The sequence below is a fragment of the Acinonyx jubatus genome, chromosome X (genome assembly GCF_027475565.1).
Source record: "Acinonyx jubatus isolate Ajub_Pintada_27869175 chromosome X, VMU_Ajub_asm_v1.0, whole genome shotgun sequence".
NCBI classification, from domain to species: Eukaryota; Metazoa; Chordata; class Mammalia; order Carnivora; family Felidae; genus Acinonyx; species Acinonyx jubatus.
Window position 1 is genome coordinate 124,448,111 of NC_069389.1, and position 20,800 is coordinate 124,468,910.

The following is a 20,800-nucleotide window of genomic DNA, read 5'->3' on the forward strand; positions in this document are numbered from 1 at the left end:
ATTTTCTTTTTTCTATACCCATACTTTAGGTTATCTTATCCAATAGTATTGCTTTATATAATATTTATATCTTGATACATTTCCAAAATTTATTTCTCCTGCTTGGACTTCACTTCCCAAATCCAGATGTATATAGTCAACTGCCATATTCACTCAAATGTTTAAGGGACATCTGAAGCTTCACATATTTAAAACTAAAGTCTTGAAGAGGGAAAACGTGAGGAGCTGCCACTGCCACTAGCACCCCCGGCTCTGTGTCCCTGAATTCACTCCAACAGTGGATTTCTATGAAGTTCAATCATGGTGGATTTCTATGAAGTTCTGGGCATGCAAAGGCATGCCTCAGCCAAGGATATTAAACAGGACTACTGGAAACTGGCACTGAGGTGGCATCCAGATAAAAACCCTGAGAATAAAGAAGAACCATAGAGAAAATTCAAACACATAGCTGAGGTGTATGAGGTGTTATCAGATGCCAGGAAATAAGGTATGTATGAAAAATATGGCAAAGACAGATTAAATGGTAGAGGTGGGGTTCATTTTTATAATTTGTTTGAGTTTTGCCTCACATTCCACAACCCATATGACATCTCCAAGGAATTTTTTGGTGGAAGGGACCTGTTTTCATTTGACTTCTTCAAAGACCCATTTGAGGACGTTTTTGAGAGTCAAAGAGGCCCCAGTGGAAGCAAGAGCTGAGATACAGAGTTATTTTTATCTGCCTTCAGTGGATTTCCATCTTCTGAAGGAGGGTTTTCTTCTTTTTTAATTTTATATTATTTTAATTAATTAATTAATTAATTTTTTGAAATATAATTTATTGTCAAGTTGGCTAAAATACAGTATACACAGTGTTATCTTGGTTTTGGGGGTAAATTCTTGTGATTCATCACTTACATACAACACCCAGTGCTCATCCCAACAAGAGCCCTCCTCAATGCCCATCACCCATTTTCCCCTCTCCCCTGCCCCTCCATCAACCCTCAGTTTGTTCTCTGTATTTAAGAGTCTCATGGTTTGCCTCCCTCTCTGTTGGAAAATATTTCTCCCCCTCCCTTCCCCCATGGTCCCCCAAGTGCCACATATGAGTGAAAATATATGATATCTGTCTTTCTTTGACTGACTTATTTCACTCAGCATAACACCTTCCAGTTCCATCCACGGTGTTGCAAATGGCACAATTTCATTCTTTCTCATTGCCAAGTAGTATTCCATTGTATATATAAACCACATCTTCTTTATTCATTCATCAGTTGATGGACATTTACACTCTTTCCCTACTTGGGCTATTGTTGAAAGTGCTGCTATAAATATGGGGGTACATGTTTTGAAGGGACACATGCACCCCAATGTTTATAGCAGTACTATTGACAATAGCCAAAGTAGGGAAAGAGCGTAAATGTCCAGCAACTGATGAATGGATAAAGAAGATGTGGTTTATATATACAATAGAATACTACTTGGCACTGAGAAAGAATGAAATTGTGCCGTTTGCAACAATGTGGTTGGAACTGGAGGGTGTTATGCTACGTGAAATAAGTCAAAGAAAGAGAGATATCATGTTTTCACTCATATGTGGCACTTGAGAAACTTAACAGAAGACCATGGTGCAAGGAAAGTTTAGGTTTAAAAAAGTAAAGCTGCTAAACTGAGTCTTTTTCATTTTCCCTATGTGTTTGGTGCAAAAAAACCAAAAAAAACAAAAAACAAAACAAACAAACAAACAAAAAAAAAAACCTTCAGGAGTGAAAAAAAGTCTTCATTCCTTTATCCTTTCCTTCCAAACCTTCTACACCACTGTTCTCCACTTAAGTAAGTGACAACTCCATTATTCTAGTTTTTATGTCCATCCTTGAGTCTTTTCTTTCTCTAACACCTCACATGTAATATATCAAGAAGTACTTCAGGCTATGCCATTCAAATTATATATGGAATACCGCCCCCTTTTATGACCTCCATTGCTACTACTTTATTGAAGCTCACATTATCTCTCACCCATATTACCTTAATAGCTGCCTAACAGGTCTTCTTGTTTCTGTTACTATACTCGCTACATTCTATCTCTTCAGAAAAGTCAGAGTGGTGCTGTTAAACTATAGGTCAGATAATGCCAGGCAGATAATTTGGAGTTAGTAGAGGGAAAGTGAGTTTTATTCATATATCCATCTTTCTGGAAGGTGGGTTTTCAGTGGCAGTTCACTTGGAAAAGCAATGTTTTCTTCTAAAAGTGTGCAGGGATAATATATTTTTCTTCTCTTTCCCTATTTTTTCCTTATTTTTGTTTGTAATAGTAGGTGTACTTTCAGCTAGGTGTGCTCAGAAACTTTGGCTTTCTCTCCTGCTACTTCTTTTGTAGACTCTTCCTCCCAGGACCTTGAAAAAATAGTGTGGTTTGAGGCATACTCTTCTTAGAAGAAGCTTAGTTATATCTCTTTCTTTGTTCATTTATCTGTTCATTCATTCAAAAATATTGAGTACCTATTCTGTGCCAAACACTGTTCTAATTGAATAAGACGTATGGCCCCTACCCTTATGAAGCCTACATTCTTCTGTTGTGGAGAAATAATCACAAGTTAATTTTATATAGCCATAAATGATATAAGGAAACTGTGGGATGATGATAGGGAGTACTGGGATAAGAATGTGAGTCAATAATACCTTGGAGAAGAGACTGAAGGTGTGTGTAAGAAGCCTGGGGTAAAATCAAGGGAAAGCTCTTTATAGTAGAGATCCTTATCTACCACTACACAAAGGTAGGAAAAACAAACAGGACTTGCTCTTTTTCAGAACTTCATGTCAAATTGTAAAAACAATTTATAGCTTAGAGATATCTAATCAGGAATAAGTTATACTCCTAACCAGGTAAACTCTTTTACCAACAATTCAACAAATCTCACAAGAAAGAACCCAGATGCTCCAAGGCTGTGTACAAATCTCAACTGAGCTTCCCATTTGTATTCACACTCCAAACTTAGAAGTGAAAATTCATGGACCCCTCCTCAGAACTATTGAGTTAGAATTTTGGAATAAGGCTTAGGAATTTGGATTTAAACAAGCCCTCCAGGTGACTCTTATGTAAGTTAAAGTTTGATAAATGCAAATGTAGATCATAATACATAGGTGGAAAGAACTTTAAGTTCCCAACATCTTATTAGTGCAAAAAAGGTCTAGAATAGGTAGGATCACCCATGTTAACACATAAGCAAGGTGAAAAGAAGTAGCATGGCAAAAAGTTGAACACACTGTAGGGGAAAAGAAGTCAAAAGAACTAAATCTGGAAGAAAATATATAACAAATACTGAAAGTCACCTCCTCATCTTCCTTGAATAATAAAACTCCCGTGTTTCACCTGGGCATATAGTTGCACAGTTAGAAAGTTACATTGTTCAGCCTTTCTTGCAGGTAGATGTGGCCATATAATTAAGTTATGGCTAATAGGATATGAGAAAAAGTAATATGCTTCACTTTCAGATACCTCCTCTTGAAAAGAATGAGTATGCTCCCCTTACCCTTTCTCCCTTCTTACTGGCTATAGATATGAAAATGGTAACTGGAGGAGTCTGTTTAGACACAGACATTGAAGCTACACAATTTGTCCAACCAACCCCATGCCACCTTACCTCTGAACTGTTATGTGAAATAGAATAAAATTCTATCTCGTTTGAGCTACTGTATTTTGGAATCTCTTTGTTATAGCAGTTTAGAATATACCCTAATTAATAGGCTGTATGAATCTGATAAAACAAAGACTCAAAGACAAATGATAAAACAACAGAATGAGATGAAAAGGCAGAGTATAGAACTCAGGCATCAAGTCAAAGATCAAAGCAATACTACTGTAGAATTAATAATTAGGAAACTGAAAAGAATAAAAAAGATGGATTAAAATATTGTTATTAATATAAAGAAAGGCCTGGTATATATTCACTCAGGAAATATTTTGTGTAGCAGCTACTTTTTTCCACACACTATTCTAGGTGCAGATAATTGGGGGGAAGAGTTTATATAGGTTGTATTTCAAACAAAAGAAATAGTATGAGTGAAAACCTTGAGGCAGAAAAAAGGCTGGTGTTTTTATTCATAATGGAAATGAAATTGGCACAGCTAAAGGCACATGAACAAGGGGAGCAGAATTGTATGGGGTTAAGTTGGAAAGTCTGGAAGGACAAGATTATGCAGGGCCTCTATGGACCATGGTAAGAATTTCAATTTTATTCTAGGATAATTGGGAAGCCACTGGGATATTTTAGGTGGGGAACAGGCATGATATAATTTTATATGTTAAAGCTAGCTGTTATATGAAGGTTAGATTACAAGGGGATAAGAAAGGAAACAGGGAAACCCACTGCTCACTTTCCCTCCAATAACAACTCCAAGGCAAGTAATGATGATGGCCCAAACTAGGAACTGCCTATGAGTAAATATCTAAGTGATGTCTCACAAAGATTGTGTGTGTGAATATGAAGCTCAGAGAAAAAGTCTGACCTGAAGATATAAAATTGGAAGTCCTCAGCATATTTGCTAATTGAAGATATAGGACCAAACAAAATCAGCTGGAGTTGAAATGTAGCATAGGAAGATAAGAGAATTCAAGCCCAAGCTCTGAGGAGCTTTCAACATTTAGAATGAGTAGAAGGGGAGAAATTTCCAAATAATAATGAAAGGGGGAATTCAGAGAGGTAGGAAGAAAGCCAGAAGAGTGTGGTGTTATGGAAGGTGGAAGAAGAGTGCGTTTCACTAAATAAAATGCTGCATGGAGTGGTCAAGTGAGATGAGAACTGAACAGTGTTTGTTGAATTTAGCTATAAAGAAGTCTTTAGTGGGGATTCTGTTAGATTACAGATGGTTAAAGAGTAGGAGACAGGTATATAAGTGTTTTTAATGATAAGATGACTGGCAGGCTGTACCTCATAGGAGAAAGCCCCACTTGCTTTTTATCGCCTGTCCTCTTTCTTTTTTCAAACATAATATCTGGGTCTAGGGAAAGCAGTCTAGGTTAGCTTAGCTATAGCTCACTCAGCTTGCTTAGAGCAATGTTTTTCTTCCTTGATCCATTTCTCTGGCATTGGAAGATGTGGCCTTTCATGTTACTGGAAGGTTATATCAGAGGTTCAGGTTTGGGCTTGGAAGGAAGCCACTTAAGTCTTTAGGCTAAAAGAGAGAGGGGGAGGTGGGGAGAGAGAGGAGGGAGAAAGACAGAGACAGAGATCTTTCTATATGACTCAGCCAGGCTACTTGAGTTTTTATTTAATATTAGGTTCCAAGTTCTCAGCTAACAATAAAGCATTTTTGTTTGTTTTCTTTGTATTCTTTGTGGCTATACCTATGTCAGGGACCTCATAGAAATAAGGGAGAGTTGGGATAAGTCAGGATTCATATATTCCCAGGATTTCCTTTCAAAATATAATCTCAATAGATCCTCTTAACAGCTCCCCATGGCAGCTTCTTACATGACCAAGCTATCAACTTGAATTACAGATCCCTTGACAGTCCCTGTCTTGTTCCAAACCTGTGCTTGTACTTTTATACTGAAATCTTTCTGGTATTCACACACCTCTCATCTACAGTAATAGAGTCATAACTTTAACTTCAATCCTAAGGTTGTCACTCTCCTGTTGCCAAACTCCCCCAAGAAATTGACCGTATGCTTAGGCTGATTTCTACAGCTTGTTAACGCTTTCCCGATATCACGCTCTGTTCAACTACTTGACTGAAATTTCTTGTCATGTGCACTGAATCTGCTATTTAGTACTTGCCTTATGTTAACGAGTGTGTCTAGGCTTCTGTTACCAATCCTTCCTGATGTGGTCTGTATAGTCATTGACCAATGTATTAAGTCTCAGCCCATTTCTCATAGCTATAGGAATAAGGTAATAACCAATTGTGGTTCCAATTGGTTTCTTAAAAAACAAAATGATCTCATTTTGAGAGAAGCTCATTGGTTCTTCCCTTTTAAATATATTCGTGCTTAGTATTTCCTCAGGTCAATATTAACATCTCTACCATTTTCTTGTTGTAATAAAATTTCAATGGGTTTACTTTTGTGGCTGTATAGATTTGAGGACAAGACCATTTCCCCTCCACAAAATGACCTAATAGTTTATAATTTTCATAAAGTTATTATTTATATATAATAAAATTCATCCATTTTAAATGTACCATCAGATTAATTTTGATAATTGTATACAGTTATGTAACTACCACACACATAGCCAGGTTTGGGAACCACTGCTACCTCTCTACATTCACACTATTTTTAGCAATTTTCTTAGGTGGTTTTTATACACACTCCAGTTTGAGCACCACTGATATATTTATTATTGTGCTTGGTCCAGGGTTACTTTGAATCCAATCCCCTTTCTCTCTTTTTCTCTCATAGATTGTTTATATGTTGTGGGGGAGTTGGTTTCCCAGCATCCACAGATAGTTGACTTATTTTTCTGCTTATGTTACCACAGGCAGAGCCATGCATTCAACTGGTGTGGATTCATAGAATGGAAATTGTCATTATGTTTGGCTTAGCATATTAATGAGGTGGTGCTTCCACAAATGCATGTCCTGAAGTTCAATGTCAAATAGAAATGGTTTTCTTTCTTTTTCTTTCTTTCTTTCTTTTCTTTCTTTCTTTCTTTCTTTCTTTCTTTCTTTCTCTAAACCACTGTTTGTAATTCAGTGGCTCTAGGTACCACTGTGGTCTGATACCCCAGATGTCAGGGATTCACCTATAATAGGTAATGGGGAATAAAGGCGATGAGGAAAATGATTATTTTCATTTTAATAGAAAGTAATGACTTTAGAATTAGACCTTCAAAATTTATGTTCTGAGTTTCTGCACCAATATGATACAGAATAAAACAACAATGTGGGTCAGAAATTTTCTATGAGATGCACAATTACTATTTGGTATCATTACACTCTTCTCCCAGTATGGAAGTATAGAGCGGGTGATTAGTAAGTAAGAATCATTTTACATAATAAAAAGTATTCTGGAAATGAAGAATACCTATGCATTAGAGCCATAGGATCTAATCCTGACTTTACTACTAACTCACCGTTCTGTTTCACTTTCCCCATTTTACAACAAGAAGGATAAATTAAATAATCTCTGAGGACACTTCAAACTCTGAAATTCCATGAAGCTATAATTCTCACCACTTCTCTCCTTCTCCCAAACTGTGAGGAGAGGGAGAAGATGTGTTGGATTGCTTTTACTCTCTCGGCTTAACAATTAGCTCTTCAGTTGATTAATGCTCTGCTGGCAACAACAGCATCTTAGTGAAGATGATTTAGTATTTCAGCAATTGATGGATGCTTATAAATGTGCCAGTTTGGTGTATTGAAATTAGTAAGGTTTCTAAAGGTATTTCAAACTGGCTTTAATTAATTAAATGCTAGATAGATGCATTCCAAGGTTAACCACTTAATAAATTGGCAACCAAATAAAAAAATGGAATCAAACATTTTGAGCAGTTTACTGGAAGAGATCTGGGCTTTCCACCAAGAGATTCTGTAGCAACTCTGGCAGCAGAATGGGCCATTTTTAAGCTCCTGACTCATTGTCACTATATCCTTTCACCCAAGACTGAATCCTTCCCCATAAAAAACTGCATAGTGTTGCTTGACTGGTAGCAACAATGACTGTGTTGGTATCCACAGACTAAAAGAAAGTCCTTACATTAAATTTTAATAGTTGAGACAAGAACCATCTTTAATTTACTGTGTACTTGAACATAAGAGTATTGTAAAGGAGGACAATAGAGATACTTCTTAGGTATGTAGAAAAGTTCTTTGCTATTTCTCTGAACTGGTATTTAAGTGGAGGACTAGAAAAAGGGATCATAAAATAAGACAATTTGATCCTGCTTAGAAGACTGTAGAGAGTGTTAAGGTTTTCAAGATTGAAAATGAGAATTAAAGGTTGCCCATGTACCTACTGAGAAATTAATTCAGGAAAACTTCTGTTTTCAGAGAAACTAAAGGAATAGATATTATCATCTATGTGTCAGGAAGCTATATTTATAAAAACCTGAGCACTTTGTTAAATCAAGTTATAATACCAAGAAACACAGCAAGCAGCTACTTTATGCTCAACCCTGTGCTAAGTGCTATGAAGAACATGAGAAAGAAAGGAGATTCATGCTTGAGAGTACGTACAAAGACAGCATCATATAATGGAAAGACTTATGGACTGAGAGTCAGAAGCCTTGAATTCCACCAGCTTAATCTGTGATTTTGATAAGGGACTTCTCTCCAAGTTTCAGATTCCCAGACCATTGAAATAGGTTCAACGAGATAATATGTGAAGTACTTCAGAAATTATGAAGAGCTAGTCACATGTGGTCAATGACAATATACTTGCTAATGACTAGAGGTAATAATAGTGAAGTAACAAAAACCCACAAAACAGAACTCCGACAGACAAATTTGTGTTCGAATCCTGTGCTTGTCATTTACTAGCTGTGTGGCTTTGGGGGAGTCACTTAACCTCTATAAGCCTCGGTTCCCCATTTGTAAAATTAGAGTATGATAACAATAAGAACTTACCTCAAAATATTGTTGCCTGTCACATAGCAGGTATTTGTTAATGACAGCCTTTATTACTCATCAAAATAAATACAGTTAGGTAGGAAACTGTATGGTAAGCTGTAAAGGCAATGGGAATTTTAAATTCCATGTCAAAATACACTGTGAGCAAAGCTACCATGATAGCAGAAATAACTTAGGGTACCCCTTTTCAGAAATTTTATATAATAATTTTGTGTTCTTTGGGTAAATACCCTGTGGTGTGATTGCTGGATCAAAAAAAAATAGTTCTATTTTTAACTTTTTGAGGAATAGCCATACTGTTTTTACAGTGGCTGCACCAGTTTGTATTCCCACCAATAGTGCAAGAGGGTTCCTCTTTCTCTGCATCCTCACCAACACCTGTTGTTTCTTATGTTGTTAATTTTACTGAAAAGTGTGAGGTGATATCTCATTGTAGTTTTGATTTATATTTCCTTGATGGTGAGTGATGAGCATTTTTTGTGTGTGTCTGTTGACCATCTGGATATCTTCTTTGGAAAAATCTCTGTTTATGTCTTCTACTCATTTCTATATTGGTTTACTCATTTTCAGTGTGTTGAGTTTTGCAAGTTCTTTATATGTTTTGGATACTAGCCCTTTATCAGATATGTCATTTGCAAATATTTTCTACTTTTCTGTAGGTTGCCTTTTAGTTTTGTTATTTTCTTTACTGTGCAGACGCTTTTTATTGTAATGAAGTCCCAATAGTTTATTTTGGTTTTGTTTCCCTTGCCCCAGAAGACATATCTAGGGATACATGTACCCCTATGGTTACAGCAGCTTTATTTACAATAGCCAAAATATGGAAGTGGCCCAAGTGCCCAAGTGTCCATTGATTGATGAATGGATAAGAAGATGTGGTACACACACACACACACACACACACACACACACACACAATGGGAAATTACTCAGCCATAAAGAGGAACAAAATCTTGCCATTTGCAACAACATGGATGGAGCTGGAAAGTATTACTCTAAGCAAAATAAGTCAGAGAAAGACAAATACCATATGATTTCACTCATAGGTGGAATTTTAGAAACAAAATGAGCAAAGGGGGAAAAAAGAAAGAGACAAACCAAGAAACATACTCTTAACTATAGAGAATAAACTGATGGTCACTAGAAGGGAGGTGCAGGGGGACGGGTGAAATAGGTGATGGGGATTAAGGAGTGCACTTGTTGTGATGAGCGTAGAGTGATGTATGGAAGTGTTGAATCACTAAATGGTACACCTGAAACTAATGTAACAGTGTATGTTAAGTAAAAACATAAAACTTAAAAAATAAAAAGAAATAAAAAATAAATTTTATATAATGAAAGTAGACCTTCAAAAGAAAACTACGCTTGTATATTTTTAGAAATTATGTGAGAGTAAGGCAGAAGCACTGGAGACAGAGATGAGTCAGTGAGGAGTTAAAATCTATGAGTAGATGACTCATTGATGACAAAAACATGACAAGTGAGGAAAGGTGACTCGAGTTTTTGGCTTGAGTGATTGGATAGATGATGGTACCATTTGTTCATTCAACAAAAATTTATCGATGCCTAGTATGTACCAGGTTCTGAAAATAGGGTGGTAAACTAAACAGATATAGTTCTTGTCCACGTGTATGTTACAATCTAGTGGGAGAAACAGGATATAAACAAAATAAAACAAAAAATGTAGTCCAAAACCGTGATAAGTGTTAAGAAAGAAAATACAGACTGCTATCTCAAACTATGCCAGAGAGACAAATAGTGACAAGGATTTCACAAATGGTGAAAACCTTGAAAACAAGTTTTTGGGTAAAAACAAAATTATGACCTCATTTTTTGAACATTTTAAGTTTTGAACTATCAGTGGGAAACTGATACCGTTTTCCAGAACTGATACAGTTGAAGATATTCAGAAGTCAGTGAAGATAATAGATTTGGAACTCAGAGTAGATCTGGGTGGCAGATATTAAAAGAAAATTTATTCAGATGGTGATTGAAGTTCTAAGATTACATGAAGTCATCTAACAACAACATACAGAGCAGGGGGCCCCAGAGAAGTGTGTGTGCAAATGCGTGTATGTGTGGGGCACCTGGGTGACTCAGTTGGTTAAGCGTCAGACTTCAGCTCAGGTCATGATCTCACCGTTCATGAGTTCAAGCCCTGCTTCGGGCTCTGTGCTGACAGTTTAGAGCCTGGAGCCCGCTTCAGATTCTGTGTCTCCCTCTCTCTCTGCCCCTCCCCGGCTCACACTCTTGTCTCTCTCTCAAAAAAATAATTAAAAATTTTTAAAAATGTGCATATGTGTATGTGTGCATGTTCAGTCTTGTTTTTAATTGGATTTGAATGTCTTCAGTTGGGGCACACACTATATACTTCAAACATAGTCCACATCATTCCCTGTTTTTCTTATAACTGAATGGCTTCAATTTCATAAATGCATTTTACCTATTTGGTCTCTGGGAACATTTGAATTTTCATTTCTGATATAGAAAAAAAAAAAAACGACAGACTTCCTAGCATTTAACATTCACATTTTGTTTAAATTTTTATATTTATTTATTCAGTTACTTAAAATATTATTTTTTTAATTTACATCCAAAATAGTTAGCATATAGTGCAACAATGATTTCAGGAGATTTCTTAGTGCCCCTTACCCATTTAGCCCATCCCCCCTCCCACACCCTCTCCAGTAACCCTCTGTTTGTTCTCTATATTTATAAGTCCTGGCATTTAACATTTAAAACACATATTAACCTGTCAACATATTTTAAATATTATTTGTAAATAGTCATGCAAAAATGTACTTTTTTCTATTTTGATGTACGGTCCTATGAATTTTAACATTTGTATTGGTACATGTAAATCACCATCACAATCTGGGCACAGGACAATTTCAATAGCCAAAAATAACTACCTCATTATACCACTTTATAGTCCTCTCTCCCTCCACCCATAAACCCTGATAATCTGTTCTCCATCCTTTATAGTATTGCCTTTTTCATAATGCAATATAAATGAAACAATGCAATATGTAGCCCTTTGAGACTGGCTTCTTTCATGCAGAATCATGTCTTTGAGAGTCATCCAAATTGTTCTGTAGATCAATAGTTTGTTCTCCTTATTCTGAGTAGTATTCTGTTGTATGAGTATACTAAAGTTTGTGCATGTATTCACTCATGGAATGACATTTGGATTCTTTCCAGTTTGGGGCTATTATAAATACTGCTGATATAAACATTGCTGCTTAGACATAAGTTTTCATTTCTCTGGGGCAGAAACTCAGAGGTGAGATTGTTGGGTCATATGGTAAGTCTATGTTTGACTTTACAGAAAATTGCCAAACCATTTTCCAGAGTGACTGTCACATTGTTCCTTCTAGTAATGTATGAGAGTCTCATTTGCCCATATACTTGTCAGTGCTTGGTATTGTCAATATTTATTAAAAATTTCTTTTTTGTTATAAAAATAAAGGATGTATTGTTAATTTTTTAAGGAAATATACAAGAAAGGCAAAAAATATAAAATAAAGTTCTCTAATGTCTCTCCTCTTACCCATGAGAAACCTGTTAATGGTCTCAAATGTATTTCTTCAGAAGTATTTGCCTTATTCATAAGTATATATGGACATATACAACCATTCTTGTGCTGCTTTTTAAAATTCAAATGATATTATAAGAGAATATGGTTTGTAAGTAAAAGTACATTGTACATTAACATCTATGTTCCATTATGAGATAATTTCTGTATAAGGTGGGAGGTTAAGATTGAGGGTGTTTTTGCTTTATTTTGTTTGTGTATTGATGTACAATTTTTGAAACACCATTTGTTGAAAAAACTATCTTTACTAAATTGAATTGTTTTTGCACCTTGGCGAAAAATCATACGACCATATTTGTGTGGGCATATTTCTTTTTTTAATTTTACACTTTATTTTTTTATTTAACTTTTTGTTTTGATTCCAATTAGTTAACATACAGTATTATATTAGTTTCAGGTGTATAAAATAGTAATTCCACAGTTCCATACACCACTCTGTGTTCAACATTACAAGTGCACTCCTTAATCCCCATCATCTATTTCACCCACCCCCCTACCCACATCCCCTGTGGTAAACATCAGTTTGTTCTCTATAAATAAGAATCTGTTTCTTCTTTTTCTCTCTGTTGTTTCCCCTTCGATCCTTTGTTTGTTTCTTAAATTCCACATATGAATGAAATCATGTGGTATTTGTCTTTCCCTGACTGATGTATTTCACTTAGCGTTATACATTAGCGTTGTTGCAAATGCAAGATTTCATTCTTTTTTATGGATGAATAATTTTCCATTGTGTGTGTGTATGTATATGTATGTATATGCATATATATCATGTCTTCTTTATCAATTCATCTATTGATGGACACTTGGGCTGCTTCCTTATCTTGCTTATTAAACAGTGCTGTTGTAAAAGTAGGGATGCACATATCCCTTTGAATTGGTGTTCTTGTATTTTTGTGTAAACACCCAATAGTGTGATTGCTGGATTATAAGGTAGTCTTATTTTCAATTTTTTGAGGAATTTCCATATTGTTTTCTACAGTGGCTGCACCAGTTTGCATTCCCACCAACAATTGGAATGAGGGTTCCCCATTCCTATGAGGGTTCTCCTTTTTCCACATCCTCACAATCACTTGTTTTTGCTTGTGTTGTTGTTAGCTATTCTGACAGGTGTGAGGTGATATCTCATTGTAGTTTTGATTTGCATTTCCCTGATGATAAGTGATGATGGACATCTTTTCATGTGTCTGTTGGTCATCTGTATGTCTTTGTCAGAAATATATCTATTCATGTCTTCTGTCCATTTTCAATTGTATTATTCATTTTTGGGTGTTGAGTTCTATAAGTTCTTTATATATTTTGGATACTAGTCTTTTATCAGATGTGTTATTTGCAAATATCTCCTTCCATTCTGTAAGTTGCCTTTTAGTTTTGTTGATTGTTTCCTTCCTTCTGCAGGACCTTTTATTTTGATGTGGTCTCAATAGTTTATTTTTGATTATGTTTCCCTTGCCTCAAGAGACTTATCTAGAAAGAAGTTGCTATAGTCATATCACAGAAGTTACAGCCTCTGTTCTCTTCTAGGATTTTATGGTTTCAAGTTTCACAGTTAGGTCTTTAATCCATTATTTTTGTGTATGGTGTAAGAAAGTGGTCATTTTGCATGTTGCTGTCCAGTTTTCCCAACACCATTGGTTGAACAGACTGTCTTTTTTCCATTGAATATTCTTTCCTGTTTTATCAAATATTAATTGACCATATAATTGTGGGTTTATTTCTGGATTTTTCTATTCTGTTTCATGGATCTATGTGTCTATTTTTGTGTTAATACTATACCGTTTTGATCACTACAGCTTTGTAGTACAACTTGAAGTCCAGAATTAGAATGCCTCCAGCTTTGCCTTTCTTTTTTTAAGGTTGCTTTGGCTATTCAGGGTCTTTGGTGGTTCCATACCAATTTTAGGATTGTTTGTCTAGCTCTGTGAAAAATGCTATTGGTATTTTGATATAGATTGCATTAATTGTGTAGATTGCTTTGAGTAATATAGATATTTTAACAATATTTGTTCATCCAATCCATGAGCATGGAAGGTATTTCCAATTCTTTGTGATGTCTTCAGTTTCTTTCCTCAGTCCTTTATAGTTTCTGAGTACAGGTCTTTCACCTCTTTGGTTAGATTCCTTCCTAGGTATCTTATTATTTTTGGTGCAATTGTAAATGGTATTGATTCCTTGAATTCTTTTTCCTGTTGCTTCATTATTGGAGTATAGAAATGCAACACATTTCTGTACATTTGATTTTGTATCTTATGATTTCAATGAATTTGTGTATCAGTTCTATCATTTTTTGTGGAATCTTTTGGGTTCTCAATATAGGGTATCATGTCATCTGCAAATAGTGAAAGTTTGACTTATTCCTTGCTGATTTGGATGTTTTTTAAAATTTCTTTTTGTTTTCTTAATGCTGAGGCTAGGACTTCCAATATTATGTAAAATAACAGTGGTAAGAATGGACATCCCTATCTTGCTCCTGACCATAGAGGAAAAGCTCTCAGATTTTCCCCATTGAAGATGATATTAGCTGTAGATTTTCATATATGACCTTTATTATATTGAGGTATGCTCCCTCTAAACCTACTTTGTTGAGGGTTTTTATCAAGAATGGATGTGGTATCATGAAGGCCCTATATGAAAGACCCAAAGCTAATATCCTCTTCAATGGAGAAAATCTGAAAGCTTTCCCCCTAAGGTCAAGAACACGACAGAGATATCCACTTTCACCACTGTTGTTCAACATAGTACTGGAAGTCCCAGCCTCAGCAATCAGAAAACAAAAAGAAATAAAAGGTATCCAAATTGGCAAGGAAGAAGCCAAACTTTCCCTCTTCGCAGACGGCATGATATTCTACATAGAAAACCTGAAAAATTCCACCAATAACTGCTAGAGCTGATACATGAATTCAGAAAAGTCTCAGGATATAAAATCAATGTACAGAAATATGTTGCATTTCTATACACCAATAATAAGGCAGCAGGAAGAGAAATGAAGGAAATGATCCCATTTATAATTGCACAAAAAGCCATAAGACCCCTATGAATAAACCTAACCAAAGATGTAAAAAATCCATACTCTGAAAACTATAGAATGTGTATGAAAGAAATTGAAGAAGACACAAAGAAATGGAAAAACATTCTGTGCTTATGGATTGGAAGAACAAAAATTGTTAAAATGTCTACACTACCCAAAGCAATTTGCCCATTCAATGCAATCCCTATCAAAATAACACCAGCATTCTTCACAGACCTAGAACAGACAGTTCTAAAATTTGTATGGAACCAGAAAAGACACCGAATAGCCAAAGTAATGTTGGAAAAGAAAACCAAAGCTGGAAGCATCACAATTCCAGACTTCAAGCTGTATTACAAAGCTGTAATCATCAAGACAGTATGGTACTGGCACAAAAACAGTCACATAATCAGTGGAACAGAATAGAGAACCCATAAATGGGCCCACAAATGTATGGCCAACTAAACTTCAACGAAACAGGAAAGAATATCCAATGGAAAAAAGACAGTCTCTTCAGTACATGGTGTTGAGAAAGCTGGACAGTGCCATGCAGAAGAATGGACCTGGACTACTTTCTTATACCATACACAAAAATAAATTCAAAATGGATGAAAGACCTCAATGTGAGACAGGAAACCATCAAAATCCTAGAGAAGAAAACAGGCAACAACCTCTTTGACCTCAGCCACAGCAGCTTCTTACTAGACATGTCTCTGGAGGCAAGGAAAACAAAAGCAAAAACGAACTATTTGGGCCTCATCAAGATAAAAAGCTTCTTCACAGTGAAAGAAACAATCAACAAAACTAAAGGGCAACCGACAGAATGAGAGAGGATATTTGCAAATGACATATTGGATAAAGGATTGGTCTCCAAAATCTATAAAGAACTTATCAAACTCCCCCCTCCCCAAAATAAATAATCCAGTGAAGAAATGGGCAGAAGACATGAATAAACACTTTTCCAAAGAAGACATCCAGATCACTATCAGGCACAAGGAAAGATGTTCAACACCACTCATCATCAGGGAAATACAAATCAAAACCACACTCAGATATCACCTCACACCTGTCAGAATGGCTAACATTAACAACTCAGGAAACAACAGATTTTGGTGAACATGTGCAGAAACGGGAACCCTCTGGCACTGTTGGTGGGAATGCAAACTGGTGCAGCCACCCTGGAAAAGAGTGTGGAGGTTTCTCAAAAAGTTAAAAATAGAATTATCTTACAACCCAGCAATTGCACTACTAGGTGTTTACCCAAAGGATACAGGAGTGCTGATTTGAAGGGGCATGTGCACCCCAATATTTATAGTAGCACTATCAATGATAGCCAAATTATGGAAAGAGCCCAATTCCCATCAACTGATGAATGGATAAAGAAGATGTGTATACATATGTATACTCCATACAATGGAGTATTACTTAACCATCAAAAAGAATGAAATCTTTCCATTTGCAACTATGTGGATGGAACTAGAGTGTAATATGCTGAGTGAAATAAGTCAGTCAGAGAAGGACAAATATCATGCTTTCACTCATGTGTGGAATTTATGAAACAAAACAGATAAAAATAGGGGAAGGGAAGGAAAAATAAAATAAGATAAAAAGAGAGAGGGAGGCAAACCATAAGAGACTCTTAAATACAGAAAACAAAAAGAGGGTTGTTGGAGGGGAGGGGATGGGAGGATAGGCTAAATGGGTGATGGGCATTAAGGAGGGTACTTGTGGATGAGCACTGGGTGTTATGTGTAAGCGATGAATCACTAAATTCTCCTGAAATCAATACTACACTGAATGTTAATTAACTTGAATCTAAATTTTAAAAGAAGAATGGATGTTGTACCTTGTCAAAAGCTTTTTATGCATCAATTAAAAGGACCATATTGTTCTTTTCTTTTACTGATGTCATGTAGCATGTTGATTGATTTGTGAATATTGACCCACCCTTGCAGCTCAGGAATAAGCTCCAGGTGATCGTGGCGAATGATTTTTTAATGTATTGTGGAATACAGTTTGCTACTATTTTATTGAGAGTTTTGCACCTATGTTCATCAAGATTATTGGCTTGTAGTTCTCTTTTTAGTGGTATCCTTATCTGGTTTTGGTATCAGGGTAATGGTGGCATCATAGAATGAATTTGGAAGCTATCCTTCCTCTTCTATTTTTTTGGAATAGTTTGAGAAGAATAGGTATTAACTCTTCTTTAAATGTTTGGTAGAATATGCCTGTGAAGCCATCAGGCCTTGAGGTTTTGTTTATTGGGGTTTTTTAGATTACTGATTCAATTTCTTTGCTGTGTATTGGTCTGTTCAAATTTTCTATTTCTTTCTGAATTCAGTTCGGGAGGTTATATGTTTCTAAGAATTTATCCATTTCTTCTAGCCTGTCTAATTTTTTGGCATATAGTTTTTCATAATATTCTCTTAAAATTGTATTTCCGTGGTGTTGTTATTTATCCTCTCTCATCTGAGATTTTATTTATTTGGGTCTTTTCCCTTTTCTTTTTGATAAGTGTGGCTAGAGGTTTATAAATTTTTTCAAAGAACCAGTTCCTGGTTTCATTGATATGTTCTATTGTTTTTGTTTTGTTTTGTTTTAGTTTCTATCTCATTTATTTCTGTTCTAAACTTTATTAGTTCTTTCTTCTACTGGCTTTAGGCTTTGTTGTTCTTTTTCTAGCTCCTTTAGGTGTAATGTTACGTTGTTTATTTGAGATTTTCCTTGTTTCATGATGTAAGCCTGTATTGCTATATACTTCCCTGCTAGGATCACTTTTGCTGCATCCCAAATGTTTTTGACCGTTGTGTCTACATTTTCATTTGTTTCCAGGTATTTTTTAATTTTTTTCTCTGATTACTTGGTTGACCCATTCATTATTTAGTAGTATGTTGTTTAACCTCCATGTGTTTGTGGTCTTTCCAGATTTTTTCTTTGATTGACTTTTAGTTTGACAGCGTTATGGTCAGAAAAGTTGCGTGGTATGATTTTATTCTTTATTTGTTGAGGACTATTTTGTGATCTAATATGTAATCTATTCTGGAGAATATTCTGTGTGCACCTGAAAGAATGTGTATTCTGCTGTTTTAAGATGGAGTGTTATAATGGGCACTGTGTTATATGTAAGTGATCAATCACTAAATTCTACAGATGAAACCAGTTTTACCATATATGTTATCTAACAAAAATTTAAATAAAAACTTGAAAAAAATAAATGAAATAAGAATCAAAAAAGAAAGAAAAAGAAAAAGAAAACAAAGGAATGCTCTAAATATATCTTTTAAATCCATCTTTCCAGTATGTCATTCAAAGCCATTGTTTCTTTGTTAATTTTCTGTTTAGATGATCTGTCCATTAATGTAAGTGGGGCATTAAAGTCCCCTACTATTATTGTATTATTATCCATGAGGTTTTTTATGTTTGTTATTAATTGTTTTATATATTTGGGTGCTTTCATATTGGGTGCATAAATATTTACAATTGTTATATCTTCTTGTTGGATTGTCCCCTTTATTATGATATAGTGCCCTTATTTGCCACTTATTACAGACTGTTTTAAAGTCTACTTTGTGTGATGTAAGTATTGGTACTTAGTTACTGGTGTGGGTAGGGGTTTGTATTGGTCTTCTTGGTGAGGGGCCAGCTGTGCTAGGACTGATGGAAGCTTGACTAAGAAATGCAGTCCAGCCAGAGCACAGGGGCATAGGGCTTGGTGTAAGCAAGTTAGGTAGCCAGTGTCAGTGCTGTGCTGCTTCCTGAAGGTGGCTCTGTGTTTATGCTGAGGGGTGGGGATGGGAAAAGGCACCAGCCAGCTCCTTTGTTCCTGAAGAGGTGTCTCTGTGAACCTTGACTCTCAGGGACACCTGAGAAGAGCTGATAATCTCCCCACTGTGCACCCAGGGTGCTCTTCAGATCACTGTTTCCATGCTGTCTGCCTCCCAGGTTGTTTGCCTGCCTTCTCTCCAAGAGTAGTGCAGTGCCCTCTAGGCCCTTTCCCAGCCAAATCCACTGACCTTTAAAACTCCAGGATTTAGGCTCTGCTGGTTGCAAGAACTCATGAAATTCAGCCCCTCTTGATTTCCAAGCCAATGGCTTTGGGGAAACGTTCCTCTTGTGTGTTCCTCTGTGTGTTCCTCTCTGTCTCACCTTTCTCCACAAACATGGTTCCCTCCCATCCATATCAGCCATGATCCATTTCTCTCCTAAACCACATACCCCTACTTCCTATCTTCCTCAATGTGGCTTCTTCTCTCCCTTTAGTTATAGAGTTTGTTCTGTCAGCCTTCAGGTTGATTTCTGGGATATTTAAGATTATTTGATAATTATTTACTTGTGTTCATGGGATAGGGTGAGTCTAGGGCCCTTCTATCCCACTGCCATCTTCCTCCTCTGATTCTATAGTCTTTGCTTTACAGTCTGTTTTGTACAATATAAGTATTGCTACTCTGGCTTTCTTTTGACATCTATTTGCATGATAAATATTTCTCCATCCCCTTACTTTCAATATGAAGGTGTCTTTAAGTATAAAATGGGTCTCTTATACGCAGCATATAGATAGGCTTTGTTTTTTTCTTATGCATTATATAACTATATGTCTTTTGATTGTAGTGTTTAGTCTGTTTATTTATAGGTATGTATTTATTGTCATTTTATTATTTGTTTTGTGGTTGTTTCTGAAGATCTTCTCGAATTTTTTCTTGTCTTTCACCCTTTCATGTTTTGCTGATTTTCTTTATTGATATATTTTTATTTACTTCTCCTTATTCTTTGCATATTTATTAGTGGTTTTTGATATATGGTTACTATTAGGTTTGCACATAACATCTGCATACAGCAGTCTATATTAAGTGGTGGTTGCTCAAGTTTGAACTCATTTTCTTCTCTCCTCTCCGTGTTTTAGGTATATGGTATTATATTTTACATCCTTTTACTTTGTGAGTTCCTTGATTGATTTTTTAATATGAAATTTATTGTCAAATTGGGTCCCATACAACACCCAGTGCTCATCCCAACAGGTACCCTCCTCAATACCCATCACCCACCCTCCCCTCACTCTTACCCCCCATCAACCCTCACTTTGTTCTCAGTTTTTAACAGTCTCTTATGTTTTGGCTTCCTCCTTCTCTAACTTTTTTTCCCTTCTCCTCGCCGATGGTCTTCTGTTAATTTTCTCAGGATCCACATAGGTGTGAAAACATATGGTATCTGTCTTTCTCTGTATGACTTATTTCACTTAGCATAACACTCTCCAGTTCCATCCACATTGCTACAAAAGGCCAGATTTCATTCTAATTGCTGCGTAGTATTCCCTTGTGTATATAAACCACAATTTCTTTATCCATTCATCAGTTGATGGACATTTAGGGTCTTTCCATAATTTGGCTATTGTTGAAAGTGCTGCTATAAACATTGGGGTACAAGTGCCCCTATGCATCAGCACTCCTTTATCCCTTGGGTAAATTCCTAGCAGTGCTATTGCTGGGTCATAGGGTAGATCTATTTTTAATTTTTTGAGGACCCTCCACCCTGTTTTCCAGGGTGGCTGCACCAGTTTGCATTCCCACCAACAATGCAAGAGGGTTCCTGTTTCTCCACATCCTTGCCAGCATCTATAGTCTCCTGATCTGTTCATTTTAGCCACTCTGACTGGCATG

General features: G+C 36.0%; 1 pseudogene; it reads left to right on the top strand.

Annotated features, from left to right (window-relative positions):
- Window positions 1-300: 300 nt before the first annotated feature.
- The window catches only part of LOC106987210 (dnaJ homolog subfamily B member 6-like), a 76,652-nt pseudogene continuing 56,152 nt past the window's right edge, over window positions 301-20,800 (top strand).